The sequence below is a fragment of the Schistocerca nitens genome, chromosome 7, assembly GCF_023898315.1.
Source record: "Schistocerca nitens isolate TAMUIC-IGC-003100 chromosome 7, iqSchNite1.1, whole genome shotgun sequence".
Classification (NCBI taxonomy): Eukaryota; Metazoa; Arthropoda; class Insecta; order Orthoptera; family Acrididae; genus Schistocerca; species Schistocerca nitens.
In genome coordinates, this window is record NC_064620.1 from 332872502 (window position 1) to 332892798 (window position 20297).

Genomic DNA, 20297 nt, shown 5'->3' on the forward strand with positions numbered 1-20297 from the left:
GCCTCCACTCGGCTGATAACCCGAGAAGAATTCATCACAGAAAGTAGATGTTTTGCAAGAGAGTAATTACTGGGCTAGTATCATTGTGCAGTCCAAGCAGAAATTTGAACCAACGCTGTCACACTGTACCTCATGCGAAAAAAAATCTACTCCCTTGTGCGTCAGAAGAGAAATACTCGCTCAATATTCAACTACACCTGCTGGAATAACACAGGATGTGACATGAGCGCCACGTGGAGTCAGAAAAGGGCCTTCAGCAGCTGTCTCCCTTCCGCTGTATGCTATCGCGTGTGGTCGTGCACTGCAACACGCATACCACGTCGCGACAGCAGAATGGCGCTCCGGAAGCGACGGCAAATGAAAGCTACGTAGCCCGGAAAAGGGCATTATTCCCAGCTGTCGGGCTGGCATTCTACGGCGCAAGACGTGCGCGTTTTCAGTGCAGTCCCGTTAGCTCTGCCCTTCCAGTGTTTTCAATGGATTGACAGAAATCACGAGACATGTTTCTGATCTTGATGCACAGTAAGGCGTTCGAAGTGTAAGTTCCTATTATGAAACCTGGCTACCATTTAGCACGTGCACCAGGAGGAGGCCTTATTTTAGGAACGTAGTGTACGTGACTGTTCGACAAGTTTACGTAAGACAGTGGACTCGCATCTGCGAGGATGGTGGTTAAAATCCACATCCGCCCATGCAGATTTACGTCCAGATCGTTTAAGGCAAATGCCGGGATGGTTTCTTCGAAAAGAGCGCGAAGCTGTCCTCCATCTCTAATGACACCGTAGTCGATGGGATGTTAAAATCTAATCTTCCTTCAAAAAGTTACGCCGTCGGTTGAACGATAATCTCATATAGTATCAGACTCGATTATTCTACTAATCAACATCAGTTATCATAAAATGCCAAGCCAGTATACTTAACACAGATAATACAAAGTCATTTATAATAACGTATAACAAATGGGGTTCTACTGCAATCGTAATTGCTGATAACAGAGCATACGGCTTCTCAGCCATGATAGTCCAACGGGTGATATTTACATATTGTGAGCATTGACAGCAATTTAAAAAAAAAATCGTTTCTGTATATTATATTTTGGGGCAATTCTGTGTCATTGCCAAGAATATTCTTAGCCCAAAAACGGGTGATCACACTTACTGCGTTGTGAGTTCGTGAACTTCATGTAGGCCTTTGTTCAAGTGTCTCGCAGTTCTCATTGTCTGTCACAAGAAAACTTTATTGCCAAAAACATATAAACAGTGCCATCATGAACAGTACATCTTGCACTATTTGTCGACACAGTCAACACCGACACTGAGAGATAAGTCGCAACGTGCAATCATTTTGAAGAAACCCCTCTGGTAAAACTTGGTACCTGGCGGTGCAAGAAACTGTCGGAAAGCCTGCTACACCCCAGCATTGGTCTGGAAGTCACACCCCGAGAGTGGAGCTTTCAGTGTAGGGGAAAGGTAGAAGTGTGATGGAGCAAGGTCGGGGCTGTACCCTGCGTGATCGAATTTCTCCCATCCGAAGCGGCGAGTCTAATCCTGTCTGAGCCTCGCTTTGTGTGGTTTTGCGCTGTCGTCCAAGAGCACAACGCCTCCCCTCAAGAGACATGGTGCCTTTCATTGAATAGCGGACCTGAGTTTGATGAGGGTGTCGCAGTAGCGTGCTGCATTGATGGGTCCCTTACTGGAGGAAATCGAGGAGAATCATACCTTTCGCATTGCAGATCACTGTGGCCATAGTCTTTCCTGCGGAGGGTGAAACTTTGAATGTTTTCCTTATTGGTGAATTGCGATTCTTCCGGGGCACTGAGGGGGACATGGCTTCTCGTGTAAGGTGATTTCCCATGTCTCATCGCCTGTAATGATTCTGAACAGGAACTTATTTCCCGCTAGAGCATACCGCATCAAGTCACTGAGGCTGATTCCTACTCTTCCACTTTTGTGATCCGGGGTCAGGTTTTCGGCACCAATCTAGCAGATACTATCCGGTAGCCCAACACGTCATGGAGCATGTGATGGGCTTGAGCACGGCCTGTACGCAGTGTATGTGCCAGACCTGACGCGTTCCTTCTCTGAACATGCAATACCATCGACCAACCATTTGACGAGACATGACATCTTCACCATAAACGAACTGTGGACGTTCAAGGATGGCGGACACTCAAGTCCCACGTGCTCATTCATTCCGGATAACAGCACGCACTTCCGGCGGCGACCACGTTGTCAGTACACGTCCGTCTGCCATCGTGATGTGTACTCGAATGACTTCGGGCTTACCGGTCTGCTGCTATTATCCCTCCTTCGGCGCTCTGCGCACGCGTCGGTCCTCTTCCGCTGGTGCCCCTTCCGTTGTTGTTGAACTAGCAACGGGTATGAATTGATGACATTTGTTCGTGTCACCTAGTGTACCATCTTTTCTTTCAAAATCAATGACGAAACTTACTTTCGAAAAGTCCCTCGTTTATTCCACCATCAGACAGTTGTTGTTGACAATACTGGCTTATTCAAAAGAAACTGCAATATTCATTCAGTGGACACTAAACTGGACAACGACGTGCACCTGTATGGCAGTGGCTTAAACACTGTACAGAATGATGTGCACTATTCCACAGGTTTCATTTTCAATAGGCTTCCAGCAAATCTGAAAAAAATTGATCAATGATGAACCCGAAGCATTTGAGTCTAAGTTGAAAGGTTTTCTTGTGACTCAGTCCTTCTATTCTGTTTAGGAGTTCCTTGCACTAGTTCAGAATTTTGCTTTGTAGTGTGTTATTTGTTTCTATACTCTATGCCATATTTTTCGTGTTTTATCAATTCCTTAATTCTTTTGTTTACAGATTTTCTAATCAGCACTCTGTAAACTATGCCTTGATCCGCATGATCCAACGGGATCTGCTTGAACATAAGAAAAGTCGTCGTCAAGGATCAAGTTGGCTACACGTTATGTATACAGATATATTGTCAATGTGAGTGTCAACTCTGCGCGCAGGTAGTTATACCAGGACCTATGCTGTAATTTAGGCTCCATACCACGAAGCTACTGGCCATTTTTGATAGTAACAAATATTGTCAAAGATGAAAGTAATAAATGACATGTAAATCCTTTGACTGACCCAGAATCGAATCCGAAGCATTTGGATACAGACATTGACACTTTATTTTTCATTATATTTTACTTTTCGCCTGTTTTCAGAAAGGTTTCAATAGAATTTACAAGGAGTAGAAAAAGGTAGGTTAACTTAAATGGACTTCAATGGCTTGTTTAATAAACAATTTTCTTGATAATGTGAAACATATGTATAACCGCTTATTGTCGACCGAGCGAGGTGGCGCAGTGGTTAGCACACTGGACTCGCATTCAGGAAGGACGACGTTTCAATCCCCAGTCCGGTCATCCTGATTTAGGTTTTCCGTTATTTCCCTAAATCCCTCCAGGCAAATGTCGAGATGGTTCATTTGAAAGGGCACGGCCGACTTCCCCGTCCTTCCCCAATCCTATGAGACCGATGACCTCGCTGTTTGGTCTCTTCCCCCAAACAACCCAACCCTTAGTGTCGAGTATCGTGAATTCGCTTCATACCAATGCTGTGAGAATGACTGGAAGATTAACAGCTTATGATTGTCACTGCCGGCAGATGATTATTCTGGGTGAAGCTACCAAGGCTTCTGACAAGTGCTGCAGTCTCCTGAGTGTTTCGGGTATCTCTAAAGCACCAAGAGTCTTTATTTTCATTTTTAATGTAGAAATTAATTCAAACGTTAAAGGATTAAAAATTACATGCAAACCCTGTTCCTCTTGGGGCAACGGCCTTGCCGCAGTGGATACACCGGTTCCCGTGAGATCACCGAAGTTAAGCGCTGTTGGGCGTGGCCGGCACTTGGATGGGTGTCCATTCAGCCGCCATACGCTGTTGCCATTTTTTGGGGTGCACTCAGCCTCGTGATGCCAATTGAGGAGCTACTCTACCGAATAGTAGCGGCTTCGGTCAAGAATACCATCATAACGACCGGGAGGGGTGTGCTGACCCCGTGCCCCTCCTATCTGAAGACGGAGTGCTGTTCCTCTTAGATTACCATTCCTCGCTGTTAATATTCTTAAAATTAATCCTTGTTTCTCTAAGCTAAAACAAAGTTTTAACTGTTTTCTTGAGTAATGACTTTTCTTCTTTCCAACTTGGGTGTTTTTGTCTTTTTAACTTCAAATCTTACTTTTTGATAATTGTAAAAAGTTACATGTTGGTAATTTAGGAGTAATATTTGTTTCTGTCTTTCACCTATGGGAACTCAAATGGAGATTATATATATATATATATATATATATATATATATATATATATATATATATATATATATATATATATATTATTAAAACTAAACTTAAAGGATTTCACTTGATCTCTCTCTTAGTTACATGATTCAATTCACAGTCCAGTTCCAGATGCGAAATGAGTGAAGGAAGCTATAACTTCGCACTGAATGCAGCACGAGCCCTGCGGTTGTCGTAATCTATGTTTTCTTATCTAACGTCATTACTCTTTGCGTCACCATGTCGAACCACGATGATCTGACAGACGTACGCAAAATGGGCATGTGGATGGTTTCCAAGACAGTCCTGCCCGTCACAAATATATGTAACTGTTTTACATTACTTAGTATTTTAATACGTTTTTATTGACGTCTTAGCAAAAAAAATGGTTCAAATGGTCCTGAGCACTATCGGACTTAACTTCTGAGGTCATCAATCCCCTACAACTTAGAACTAGTTAAACCTAACTAACCTAAGGACATCACACACATCCATGCTCGAGGCAGGATTCGAACCTGCGACCGTAGCAGTCGCGCGGTTCCAGACTGCAGCGCCTAGAACCGCTCGGCCACTCCGACCGGCACGTCTTAACAAACAATTTCTATTATGAATAACGCATAAAAAAGTTTTAGCTACTAAATGTACTTTGCGAACGTTACATTTTACGATACGTGTGAAACTGCGTGGGCGTCGCATGTCCCAGAATCAAAACTCTTTGTAACAGAATTTTGTTTGTTAAGTGGTCAATAACTACGTTTTAAAATACCAAATAGCATAAAATAGTTGCACTTTTTTGCCACAGGCTTCAGGACAGAGATGGCTGTCCAGTCTTTCAGCGGGTACAGAAATTTTAGCCGAGCCTACTGCCCAAGAAACGCATTCCAGTCATTTGAGCCCACGTACATGATGACTTCTTTATTGTTCTGTTGTGTTTCGCCGCTATATACCTTTTAAAGGCTCTACCGATACTTCCATCCCTTTTAATGCTTAAAGAAGGATACGTTATCGTAAACCAAAGACCGAATAATTCTGTGAGACAGTGTATCGCACCCGAGCACGCATTTCCGCTTCCACACGTCCGTATTGAAAGAAGAGCCCCCAGCACGGTTTATCGCGGGGCAGAAGGTACATTCCTTCCGAAATGGGCATATACAAATAAATCAGAAGCGCGAACAGCGGCGCGGGCTTCCGTCAACAGCGCTTGTTTTGAGTGCGTGGCGTCGGCTGCGGAAGTGTCTATTCCGGTCGCCGTTTACACCTCCCTCCCTTTAATCTCGCCTATTACAGATGCGCCTCTGAAAGAGATCCCCTTTCTCCCTGCAGCGAGCCGGCAGATGCCTACAAACAGGGCGACAGAGTCAATTTTTTAATGAGTCCTCCCCGTAGAGCCCGGAAGGTCATACGCACACGTGTGTCCCCCTACGTCCGGCCTCCCTTTGGGTTGAAAGGCGCCTCTGTGTTTCATACTACAGCCGTTTTCTGATACGTCCACGAACTTGTGAGATAGGCTGTAGTATTTAAATCAAGGAAACTTATTTTCCCGAGTAATCTGACGGAAAAATCTAACACATTTTGGCCTTACGTAAAATGAGTGAACGGATGAAAATCATATGGTACCAAATAGCTGAAGCGGTCTCCCAATCATAGTTACAGGTTGCCTATCTAACTGCTACCACGGGTAAAGAAAATTTTATTTTCAGTATTTCAGCGGTTCGTGCAGAGTACTGATATGTTCCAGAAAACCGCGCGCGAAAATGCCATTTATTAGGGGGTCGTATCTTACGTTCTATTGATTGAGAGATAACTGTTTTGGACAGTACTTGGCCTGGTGACCATTTGTATGCCTGTCGCAAGAATGACAATACTGTAGCTACCCTACAGAACAGGGTCAAAATTTCAACATTACACACTTCCTCCAGTCCAGGAAAACTGATCAAAGCAGTTGGTTCTTTTGTATTAGGTGTGGCCTAGAGTGAGCCTTGGATGGCTTAGAAAAACACCTTTGTTCATGGGCGGTTGAATCCCCGAGAAACCGTGAATTTTGGATGTGGTCACACGTATTATTTTTATTCATGGCAAATGATCGAAAGTTTTACAACGTGTTCTTAAGATGATGTTCTCAGAGACGTTGAAATTTAGTCGATATCATTGTCAGTTACCGAGATCCAGAGGTTCAAAGCTAACGTACTTACGCATGTAAAATATGCACGTAATATTCGGTCTGAGGTGTGAAAGCACTCGTAGTTTAGTAGTGACACATGGAAACGGTTCTACGGTCATCGCAAGGGTTCTGAGGATACCACACTATGTTTCTGGTGAGCATTTCTTCACCAATAAAACTTTATGATGCGCCGCCTCTCTATAACAGTCGCATCACGCTTATATGAGCTCAGTTGGTACTGTAGTGACAAAAGAGGGGTTAAGAAGTGTTTTAACACGCCTGAAAAATACTTATAATGACTGCCACAAAGTCAGTAACACTGGAAAGACTGTAATTTCTAATGAGACTTTCATTTTTTTAAGATACAAATCATGTGCAGGGAATTTTAGATGAATAGCGATTGATGAGTAAAATATTTAGAAAAAATATAAAGCAAACGACTTTATTAAAACTATATTTTGCGTACTTATTTGTTGTTTACACGTGTCAAAGTATATAAATGTGGCGAAGTATATAATACTGACTTACGGAATTCGTTTAATATAAGCAACACCACCTTGTTGTAGCGGAGAAAAGAAGGGAACCAGCTGGAAAAGCTCACTGTCAGATCATAAAATCGGCGAACGTGTTCCTCTTTAAAAGACTGACGGAAAAGTGGCAAACCAGCTGTCTCAGTTCGCAGTCTGCGATCCTCACCAAAAATATTGGCATGCGAACATATTCGCGCTATTTTGTGCTGAAACAGAGTAGCAGAGAGAGAGCGACGGCGGAAGAGACAGAGAGAGAGGAGACAGAGTTGGTGCGAGAGAGAAAGTGGTAGTGAAACAGAAACAGAGATGGATGAAGACAATAGCTGGGGTAACCAGAGGGGGATATTCATTGTTAGTGAGAGACAAAGTCTCTAAAAGAGAAAGAGGAGCAAGTGGAGATAGAAGTAGTGGTAACAGAGCGGAGACAGTGGAAGTGAAAAACACAGGTGAGTGGAGACTATACATAGGTTTCGGGGATCTGGACCCTCCAGGACTGGTGAACTTTAGCGACCAAGTATAGGGAGGGAGGCGCCTTACGTACGAAAATTCTAAACACGTGGATGCAGGGGAAAAAAGAAGTTGGAGTTAAAAGAATTTTTGAGCTGTAAAGATATGGTGGAAAAAATGGCAGTGGGAAAGATAGCCAAAAATGGGACAGTGAAACTGGGAGAGGAAACAGTGACAGTGGGATGTGCTGTAAATCAACGAGAGAGAAACATATGTAGACAGTGGCGGTGAGAGAGAGATGCTGAGTATAAACGCTTTGTAGAAGCCGACTTCGGGGAAGATCAGTTTGGATTCCGTAGAAATAATGGAACACGTGAGGCAATACTGACCCTACGAGTTATCTTAGAAGAGAGATTAAGGAAAGGCAAACCTACGTTTCTAGCATTTGTAGACTTAGAGAAAGCTTTTGACAATGTTGACTGGAATACTCTCTTTCAAATTCTGAAGGTGGCAGGGGTAAAATACAGGGAGCGAAAGGCTATTTACAATTTTTACAGAAACCAGATGGCAGATATAAGAGTCGAGAGGCATGAAAGGGAAGCAGTGGTTTGGAAGGGAGTGAGACAGGATTGGAGTCTCTCCCCGATGTTATTCAATCTGTATATTGAGCAAGCAGTGAAGAAAACAAATGAAAAATTCGGAGTAGGTATTAAAATCCATGGAGAACACATAAAAACTTTGACGTTCGTCGATGACATTGTAATTCTGCCAGAGACAAAGGACTTGGAAGAGCAGTTGAACGGAATGGATAGTGTATTGAAAGGAGGATATAACATGAACATCAACAAAATCAAAACGAGGATAATAGAATGTAGTCGAATTAAATCGGGTGATGCTGAGGGAATTAGATTAGGATATGAGACACTTAAAGTAGTAAAGGAGTTTTGCTATTTGGGGAGCAAAATAACTGATGATGGTCGAAGTAGAGACGATATAAAATGTAGACAGGCAATGGCAAGGAAATCGTTTCTGAAGAAGAGAAATTTGTTAACATCGAATATAGATTTAAGTGTCAGGAAGTCGTTTCTGAAAGTATTTGTATGGAGTGTAGCCATGTATGGAAGTGAAACATGGACGATAAATAGTTTAGACAAGAAGAGAATAGAAGCTTTTGAAATGTGGTGCTACAGAAGAATGCTGAAGATTAGATGGGTAGATCACATAACCAATGAGGAGGTATTGAATAGAATTGGCGAGAAGAGGAGTTTGTGGCACAACTTGACTAGAAGAAGGGACCGGTTGGTAGGACATGTTCTGAGGCATCAAGTGATCACCAATTTAGTATTGGAGGGCAGCGTGGAGGGTAAAAATCGTAGAGGGAGATGAATACACTAAGCAGATTCAGAAAGAAGTAGGTTGCAGTAGTTACTGGGAGATGAAGAAGTTTGCACAGGATAGAGTAGCATGGAGAGCTGCATCAAACCAGTCTCAGGACTGAAGACCACAACAAAAGCAACAACAACTAGTACAAAAAGGGACTGGGCAAAAGGATTTAGAATGTTCTGTGTTAAAAGAGCGCAAATACGTTCGAACTAAGTTATCTTTTACCCGATCTTTTCTGGTAGTCGGTGTTTTCATTTCCTCGTCTCTGTCCGCGCAAAACACGAAACTATCAACACCGGATACAAAAACTTGCAGCTAGTTAAATTTCAGGATTTGGTACGCAACAGGGGTAACGCTGCACACTAGCCGGTGGTCGGTACGCTCTCACTTAACTGTGGGAATAACGCTAATTTTCTGATAATCTTCAACAAATTGTGCCTTGAATACTGAAATGGTTCGCGTTGTCATCCCAACAACAATTTCCCATCCCCCGTTACCCGTCAAATATCACAGCCGACCTTCGTTGCCTTCCGTGACAGTTCGGGTCGCGAGCCATGTGGTCGGCAGAGGCGAGAAATTCTGAAACCGCGGCGGCCCCGTAATTAACGATTTGCATTCGACGCGCGCGCCCCTAACGAGCTCCTGATGAATTAACGCCACGTGGACCACCTCACGTCCAATTCAGACCCCTCTGCCCCTCCCCCCTCTCTCTAGGCACCTATCTCTGTCGCTCTATCTCTGTCTCGCCCACGAATCTCTCTTACCCGTCTCTCTCTCGCAATTAAGCCGCTGGCGATTCACACGCTTTGGCACCCTCGGTTAACCAATCAAAATCTTCTCGCCTCGCGAGTAAATGGGCGCCGGGGGAACCCCGGTGTGGCATTCGGAGAGCGCTGATTGGATTCCACTTGTTACGGCCGCGCGTCGCACAGCGCACCCCCTTCGTCGCTTTCGCCGCAGCTCTCTCTAACACCCGCGCCACCACTACACCCCTCACCCTTTCCTCGGCGAAAACTCAATCACCAGAGCGGTTTCTTCGGCGTGCTCGACCACCCCCTGCGTGAAGAATGGAGCCGCGTGGTGAGGCAGCGCTAACGCCGCCGCGTTGACTGCCTGCCGTGGAGGAGCAACTTAAATTGAAAATCGGAATGAGTCGTGCACCTCTGATTGAGTTTGATTATAGCTTGCATCTTGCTGCTCTTCGAGGACGCCGCCGCGCACACTTTCGGAGATGTTACAGGGGAAAGCCATCGGATGCAAAGGGGGAAGCAGGGACTTGTTAGCGGCGAACACGTCTCGCTCTGGTGTGTAATAGCGGGTCGTTCTAAAGCCGTCCTCACACGGGACGTTGACGTGGACTCGGACGGGACGTCGTCGGCACACGGGATGAGCTGGTTAACGTGATTCAGTGCTCTCCATTAGGCACAATATGTGCCCGGTGCGTCAGTGTTCGAAGGACGCCCGTAGTTTGTGATGGGTGGTGGCAGCTAGACGCTAGCAAATACGGGTCTGTATGTGTGTGCTTATGGTAAACAGAATTCCCCAATGCTCCACGCACTTTCCAACTGACCGCGACATCCAGAAACGGCAGACAGCTGCACTTCGAAAGACGTGCACTTCATTCACCACTCAGTGCTCGTATTTCATATTTCTGATCCCAGCATTCTGTAATTCAGGCAATATTAATAATTTCTAAGGGTTGCCTGATTTATTTGACGATTTTTACAGTTTATCTCACACTGATCTGTGAGAGGAGCTTGGCGCTTGAAATTTTCTTTATTTATGGGCGAGAGCAGCAGTATTTCTAGCAGCCATGATGGCTTCCCGTTTTCCATCCCTTTTCCGATCGCCAGGGTCGCACGTGGTGTCGTTTGAACATTCGGTAGTGGCCAAAGTTTCTCCTGTTTTCAGTTCCCCAACCTGCCTTACCAACCTTGTAACCGCTATTTCTGCTCAATATTAACGTCGCGAGGTCACCTCCCTGTGAAATTCCGGCCCTATGATTCGCCAGTTCAGGTGCGCGCCCGTTTCTCGCGGGCGGGCGCCAGCCACCCTCCGCGGATGGGTGGTGGACAAAGGGGCAGTAGGTCAGTTCTAGTGTGACCGTGCCGGAAACCGGAGGTGCTGCTTCCAGATGAAGTTCGGTAAGCATGAGTGCCGACGTGCACTGTAGATTCGCGCCCTGCGGCCCAGAGGGAACCTTATAGGTCACTGTGAATAGTTCCGCGTCTTGCTGATTTTATTCCTTTAGTACGGGAGGCTACCTAGCGATTCACGCACAGTAGCATCTACTTGGTCTGTGGCTGATTCATGGTGGTGGTCGTTGCATTAATGCAAGCCATTCCTTTACTAAATGGAATTCTATTTGATAATACGGCGATCGCTACTAAAATTCCTTTCCTCCTGCTATCGTGGCTTGTTATGAACGTACGGTGGAGCAGGCTGCTGAACGCGAATTTTTCTTCCCCCACCCCCATTTGGTTGTATTATTGTTTAATTTCCAACTGTGTAATAAATGAGTCCTGTAAGCTTACATTCTCTCTCTCTCATTGCGTGAAATCACCCCTAGTGTAACAGAATAATGCAGAACTATAACGGTTGCTATAAGGTCGCGCAGGTCTGGTTGGTTCAAATGGTTCTGAGCACTATGGGACTCAACTGCTGAGGTCATTAGTCCCCTAGAACTTAGAACTAGTTAAACCTAACTAACCTAAGGACATCACAAACATGCATGCCCGAGGCAGGATTCGAACCTGCGACCGTAGCGGTCTTGCGGTTCCCGACTGCAGCGCCTTTAACCGCACGGCCACTTCGGCCGGCTCGCGCAGGTCTCGCGCCATTAACTGTAGCATAAAGATTCAATATCGCGTGCCTGGCACGACCATTGCACGCAAGGTACCTTTAATAGCAATGATCATTTTCAATTATTCCCCATTGATAAACTGGGAAGTGTTCACAGCTCAGTGTGAGTACGTGAGCACATGTAATCACATGTCAGTTGTAGTATAATATATTTGTCCAATGAATACCCGTTTATCATCTGCATTTCTTCTTGGTGCAGCAATTTTAATGGCCAGTAATGGAGATTTGCTACCGGTAGATTCGAACAACACCGAAGTATTATGGAGAATCCTTAAGAATTCAAATGTGAATCCCTGGAGAAAAAGTGACGCTCTTTTCGAGGAACATATTGAAACAATTTAGAAAATAGGCATTTGAAGCTGACTTCAAAGCGATTCTATTGCTGCGACTTCGCTTAAGGACCACGAAGGTAAGAGACATTAGTGCTTGTACGGAGGCATTTAAACAGTCGCTTTTCCCTCGCTCTATTTGCAAGTCAACAGGAAATGAATAGTAGTACAGTGTACCCTCCGCCAAGCACTGTACACTGGTTGCGGAGTGTGTATGTAGATGCAGATATGTGTATTACAGTACAGATTTTTCAGCTTTTCTGTAGGGTGCTCGGGGATTGCCCTACGGTCCATGAAAAGGTACGACACCTGAAGGCAGAAACGAGGCGCGACATGATTATCTCGTTAAAGATGCCCCAGTTCCGGGCACAATCTGAGACGGCTTATATTCCGGAGAGATCGGCCTGCGGCCCGTCTCACGTTTCGGCAGTCCCACGCGACTCGTCCTCGGCTGGACACGCGACGCGGCCGCGGTCGCGCCGGCGTATTACGTTCTGGTGGCCGGGCGTCAACTCGTTTCCCCACGCTCAGTTGAGCCCGCAGTCTTGCGTCCCAAAGCAGAACCGTCCGAGCAGAACGCTGACACCGCGGTGCGTGCAGCGGCGAGAGGCCGGCCACGCCGGGACCATCCAACGGATCGCGTGCTGGCACACAATCCCGCCGTGTACAACATGCGGTACTTAAATTAGGGTCTGTTAGATGACGGTCAGTTTCGGTTTAGGAAAGGTATAGCCACCAGAGAGGCTGTTCTGGAGTTGTGCTTGATAATGGAAGAAATGTTTACGAAAAATCAAGACGCGAAAGCATTCATCGACATGGAATGGTGCAACACGTTTGAAATTCTCTAGAGAATTAGTGTAAGCTGTAGGGAAAGGAGTGTAACATGAAATATGTACAAGAACCAAAAACGTAAAAATGTAAGGGGCGATCAAAAAGCTTCCGTTCCAGGGGGTTGCTGTAGGTTATATATGCGAAGTAGTGCGACTCCGATACTGGTATATAAGCATCGACATGTAGGGAAGGGAGTAGTGTGTCATTTTTGTCTAGCCTACCGTGCGTGCGGTAAATGCGGAAACGCGAATTACGGCGACTTCGACTTATTACGAGATGTGTCCAAACAATACCAACGTGCCGTTATTCTTTCCTTGACTGCCGGAGGACAAACACCGGTAGAAGCTCACTACAGAATGAAGAATGTTTATGGGGCAGCACACAGATCGTTTTTTTATAAATGCCTTTGCATTTGGTGTGCATGAATTTTCTGGATCACTTGTGTGTTAATTACTACAGGTTGCTTGTCATCTGCAACCAAACGATATTGATGAGATTTTTTTTTTTTTTTTTGCTGGGAGTTAACATATCTTCTAGAATGTAATTCAGTTCTTCGCGATGTTTTCGCGCCTATTATACGTTTGTACATCGTGAAAAACTGAATTACATTCTAGAAGATATGTTAACTCCCAGCAAAAAAAAAAAAAAAAAATCTCATCAATATCGTTTGGTTGCTGGTGACAAGTTACCTGTAGTAATTAACACACAAGTCATCTAGAAAATTCATGCACACCAATTGTAAAGGTATTTACAAAAAGAAACGATCTGTTGTTTGAACTAAAACTGCACATAATTTTATAATCATTTAACAAAAATGTTCACATTGCAGAATAAATAAAAACGAAAACCCACTGATGATGGCATAGTGGTTCCGAAACATGTTTGGGTACTGAGAAAAACGGTAGTTTGCATAACTGGCGTACCTCACATCCAACAGTTTTACCCCTTGTACTTCCATCTGTGAATATACGTCACGCAGTATACAACATGAACTTTTAGACTGCATGTATGGAGTTTGTAATGTCTCTTGCAGCGGTCTCTCCGCGATATTTTCAGAAATTTCATAAATTATATGACTCAGTACATATCTGGAAATATCTCTTCTTATCTTACCGATTATCAATGCAAAGTAGTTTCAAGCCCTATTATTCCTTGGAGCGTCCATTTACTCCATGGAATAGCTTCTCTGCTATCTATGTTTTCTCTTATGAAAAGAGGGATCCAGATCTTGCCGATTAGCCGTGGAAGAACGAAAATGTATATGTATGTATTGTTGAGCTAGTCGCCATCTTATTGAGATTCTGTATGAGAAGGAATTTAATACATGAACTAAAGTAAGTGTGTTCGCGTATTATTTAACTGATTATTATTGACAGTGTCTGCTTATTATACTGTGTTGCACGGGGTCAGTGGGGAACGTCTGACTTAAACTGGACGAACCTGCCGTTATGTACGCTCAAGATATCCAGTTTATTACTTTCAATAAATGGGCTAACACGGTCTTACCAGCAGATCTCCGGTCTTCCCCGTGTGATCACCGAAAGTTAATAATTATTACAAATGTTTTCAGGAGATGGACTGACAATTTTCGTCGCACCGAGACTTCGAAATTGCTTCACTGCCTTATGGAATTTAAGTTAAGCTCAATTTAATCAGGATAGAACAGTATTGAACTGTGTGAATGTGATAAGCCTGCTTTGTGAATGAAAATTCCCTTAATATACGCATGTTTTTTACCATCCTGATCAGTGAAGCTAAATCAGGCCGGTGTGAGAGAGGTTTTTTAAATTTCAGATCACACAAAAAATATTAAAAGTTTACACCGAAGAACTGATAAAAGAAACTTTTGTTTCTGTGCAGGCAGATGAAACAATAGATACTACGAGATACTACGTGCAAAAGTCAGTCTGTCATTATAGTGTGGTATATTAAGGGGAAGAAACCTGTTCAGAGATACCTTTGCTTTGATATAGATGACAAGAATGAAGATTATATAACAACAATTCGCAGTAATTCGGCTATAAAATTTATTGACTGTTTATGGGCACGAGCCGCCACTGGTGCATTTAAATGGCTTACGACTACCACGCGGCTAAACACATTTCGTTTACTTCCTGTCAACAGGCGCATGTTTATCTTTGGATCGGCGGCACTACCGAGTGTACGTTTCCTTAGCCGCTGGCCATGTCCTGCTCTGCTCTTTATTTGCGTCGATGTCTGCACTGCCTATCAAATGGTTCAAATGGCTCTGAGCACTATGGGACTCAACTGCTGTGGTCATCAGTCCCCTAGAACTTAGAACTACTTAAACCTAACTAACCTAAGGACATCACACACACCCATGCCCGAGGCAGGATTCGAACCTGCGACCGTAGCAGTCGCGCGGTTCCGGACTGCGCGCCTAGAACCGCGAGACCACCGCGGCCGCACTGCCTATCCTATAATCTTTGGCATGATATGCACGATCAAATAGTTCTATCTACAGCACACAGAGGACAGTTCATCGTGTTTTAGCTTCCTTTTAGTTGCATCTTTAATATTTAATCTCTGTTTCAGTTATTTAAGTTTAAATGTACCTGTCTTTTGTAACGGTCGTTGTAATCTTACACATGTACTACATTACGTTTTTATAATTACAGAAACGCTAATTTGTGTGTTGTAACGTTATTGCTTGTTCAACTGATCAGGCGCCAATCTGCTCTTTCTTCATAACCCATTAGTATACCTGTGCGAACCAGCAGCTGACGACGGGTGCTTCTTGCAGTTACAAGGTGAGGCCGCAAATTGTGAAATTCAGATTCGATTCATACTGCGCATAATAAAAGCTCATGGCCAGAGGTGTAATGTGGCAAAGCACCAAGATGCACTTCTCAGCCGTTGTCGAGAGAATCGACAGTTAAAAGAAACCGTTGCGGTGAAATACTCTCTACGATTAATAATTTTCTACAGCGTCGTGGCGCAGCGGTAAGCGCTCGGGATCGTAATCCGAAGGTCGCCGAATCGAATCTCGCGCCATGGAACCTTTTTTTTACTATTTGTTTTTTGTAATTCATATATAATTCCCGGCAATCAGTTGCAACAATTATGCATATAATAAGTTGTTGAAAGTCGTTTGTCGTGGAAAAACTGGCGACTTCGAACATCATTATGTTTTCCGTAAACAAAGTTGTATTTCACAAATATTATTTGTCTTCATAATGTTAACCACGTATAGTTAACGGAAGACGTACAAACGGTATTCCGAAACGAATACGTATAGCGTAAGTAAAACGTTCGATTTAGAATAGAGACCCCACGAACACAAATTTGCTGCGGCAGGTATGAAATATAAACTCCGTTACTCGCTCGTTACACTTGAAGGACAGATGTTAAATGGGCCGAAACGAGCCGCCGCATAACAGCGTAGTTGTCTGCTAACTTCGAAAGAAGGTAGATGCGGTCTCTAGCGCAACTTATAACATCGTCGAAAATCAGTGCGGACGGGAGAGCTTTGGTACACCCTGTTAAAAAAACGGAAAAATGGAGGCGGTACAATTGGAGAGCGATCCGCCTTCACCAACATGCATAAGCAATTCATTAATAGTTATATATATATATATATATATATATATATATATATATATATATATATTAATTACAAAAAACTAATAATAAAAAAAATTGCATAGCGCGAGATTCGATCCGGCGACCTTCGGATTACGAACCCGAGCGCTTAACGCTGCGCCACTACGCTATAGAAAATTATTAATCGTAGAGAGTATTTCACCGCAACGGTTTCTTTTAACTGTCGATTTTCTCGACAACGGCTGAGAAGTGCATCTTGGTGCTTTGCCACATTACACCTCTGGCCATGAGCTTTTATTATGCGCAGTATGAATCGAATCTGAATTTCACAATTGGCGGCCTCCCCTTGTTAGAGTGGCTCCGCGCACCCTCTCCACCCGTAACCAATGGGTTTATACACGACGTGCATTTTATTTTATTCATTTTGTAAGTACAGTCAGAAAGCAAGTCCCTGACGTGGAGTGCATTGTGTGAAGGGTACACATTACCGCCAATACGAGCTCTGGAATTCGTAAACGTTGCCACCGTGATGGTGCCACGTTGCCACCCATACTACTCAAGAGTCGCGCGTGGTGCAATAATTCTCAGCGGCTGCAAGTGCTTTGTCGCGGGTGGTGAACTACCGATCCAGTTCGTGATAACGGTGCAATGTAAAATGTGGTATTGTTAATTTCAAATGTATGTGATATGCCCTCTAAAGTTTTCTGGAACAAGAGTTCTGCTTGAAACGGGAGTATATCGTGTCCTGGAGATGCTGCTTTTTTTTAGTTAAGTATGAAGTGCAAACCTCAAGAAATCGTTTGGGTCGACTATGTATGGATACATACCAGTCATTTTAGACCGACTGCGTTGACTGATAAACTGCACGAGAAACAATGAAAGCTTCAGTTGGAAAAGGCAGTCGGCTCAGTAATTTACATGCTGGAACAATCGATGAGTTTGTTACAAATACTGTTTTGTTTACATCAACGAAATCTGGGTATGACGACAAAGAAATACACCATGAAGGAATCATTCTTATCAGACCGAAATCAGTATATGTGATGTACGTATACAGATAAACAAATCATTGCAATTTCAGAAAATTTTGATGATTTATTCAAGAGAAAGAGCTTCACAATTTGAGCAAATCAATAAAGTTTGGTCCATTACTGACTCTTAGGCAAGCAGTCATTCGGCTTGGCACTGATTTATACAGTTTTTGGATGTCCTCTTGAAAGATATCGGGACAAATTCTATTCAAATGGCGCGTTATATCGTCAAAATCCAGAGATTATTAAAGGGCTCTTCCCACAACGTTCCAAACGTTCTCAGTTGGGGAGAGATCCGGCAACCTTTCTGGCCAGGGTAGTGTTTGGTAGGCATGACGACGAACAGTAGAAACTCTCGCCGTGTGTGGGCGGGCTTTATCTTGCTGAAATGTAAGCCAACGATGGTTTGCCGTGAAGGGTAACAAAGCGGGACGCGCAATAACGTCTACGTACCGCTTTGCCATAAGGATGCCGCGGATGACAAAAAAATGCATCCTAGACTGTCACTCAGTTTCGCATCCCACTGCTGTCCATGGTTCACCAGACACGTGTTCGCTGATCATCAGGGTTTAGTTGGAAGCAGGACTCATCATTGAAGACAATTCTATTCCAGTCAACGAGACTGCAGGCCCAAGACATTTCTGGAGACGCCCCGAACATCGGTTTTAGAAACCATCGCTCGTGTGAAACGCAGCTTGCCCTTTTCTCACAGATATCCTGCGAACTACGGATGAAGGGTAACAGACGACGCCATATTCCTAGATTTCGGAAAAGCATTTGACACGGTCCCCCATTGCGGACTGTTACGAAGGCACGAGCATACGGAATATGTTCCCAGTCATGTTAGTGGCTCGAGGACTTCTTACGTTAACAGAACCCAGTACGTTGTCCTCGAGAGCAAGTGTTCATCAGAGACAAGAGTACCGTCAGGAGTGTCCCAGGGAAGTGTGACAGGACCGCTGTTAATTTCTACATACATACATGAGCTGTCGGGTACTGTGAGCAGCAATCTGCGTCTGTTTGCTGATGACGCTGTGGTGTACGGGAATATGTCGTCGTTGAGTTACCGTAGGAGGGTACAAGATAACTGAGACAAAATTTCTAGTTGGTACGATGAATGGCAGCTGGCTTTAAATGTAGGAAAACACATATGTTAATGTGGATGTGTAGGAATAACAAACCCCTAATGTTCGAATACAGCACTGACGGTGTGCTGCTTGAGACAGTCCCGTCGGTTAATCACCTAAGCGTAAGTTTGCACAGCGATATGAAACTGAACGAGCATGTAAGGAATGTAATAGTGTAGGGGAATGGTCGACTTTGGGAGAACTTTAGGAAAGCGTAGCTCATTTCTAAATCCGGACTCTGTATTAAGCAAATTTAGTATGTCTGAACTGAGAATACGAGTAAGTTCAAAAATTCTGCAGCACTACGATGTCAAGGATATTGGTTAATAATTTTGCGCATCTACCCTTCTTATATACAGCAGTTTCCTGCTGCTTTTTGCAGACGCTTGAAGTTCAGTACTGGGCGAGAGATTCGCGATAAATGCAAGCTAAGTAAGAGGCCAATGGTGTGCAGAACTCTTTGTAAATTAAATTGGGATTCGAACCGGACCTAACGACTTACTTGTTTTCAACTCTTTCAGTTGTTTCTCTACGCCAGGAACCACTGTTACTATGCCATCTGTACGGGAATCTGTGCGATGGTCAAACAACGGTATGTGTGTACGGTTCTCCTGCGCAATGGATTTCTTACACGCGAAATATAAAAATTCGGCTTTCCTTTTGCTATCTTCTGCTGCCACGCAAGGCTGGTCAACGAGTGACTGGATAGAAGCGCTAGACCGGCTTAGCGATTTTACGTAGGACCTGAATTTTCTCGGATCCTCGGTAACATCTTTTGCTAAGGTATCACGGTGGTAGTGATATCTTTCGCACATCGATCTTTTTACAGACACTCGAATCTGTACTAAGTTTTGCCTGTTGTTATTTCCGGGTCCTCTTTTGAACCGAAAGTGCAACAGTCTTTGTTCCTCAGCATTTTCCGAGTTTCCACGGTGGGTCTTTTCCGTCCTTAATTCACTTATTCGGCACTTACTGCCCCACAGCACAATTTACAACCCGTTTCAACTTTGCGCCCATAATTCTTCTACGTCCATCGTATTGGGACTAAATGATGTCAGTTCACTGTCCAAGTGGGATGCTAACAACCACTTATCTGCTCTATCTAGCGTTCTTGATAGATTTATTAACTGTGTCAATCATAGTCGCTATGATGACATCATGGTCACTAATTCCTACAGGCCGGGATGGCCGAGCGGTTCTAGGCGCTACAGTCTGGACCCGCGCGACCGCTACGGTCGCAGGTTCGAATCCTGCCTCGGGCATGGATGTGTGTGATGTCCTTAGGTTAGTTAGGTTTAAGTAGTTCTAAGTTCTAGGAGACTGATGACCTCAGAAGTTAAGTCCCATGGTGCTCAGAGCCATTTGAACCATATAGGGTGTACGGAAATTAGCGTTACACACTTTAGGACTTGTAGAGCGGAGTGAATATATAATATTTTGAATAGAAACTCATGTCCGGAAATGTCATCCAACGACCGTGCAGAGCGTCAAAGTTATAGCACTAACGCCTGTGAATATATGTATCTTCAGAGAGATTTCGTTATAATCTTAAAAATTTTATAGTGTGATGTAGAAGGATAAATGTATCAGTTTGAGGTAAGGGTCCCTGTATCGGAAACGAACGAGACGAAAGTTACAAGTGGAAGCCGTTCTGATACCTCTGTCACTGGATTACATGTACAGGTACTGCTGTTGCTAAGATTGTAGGGTATACCGCA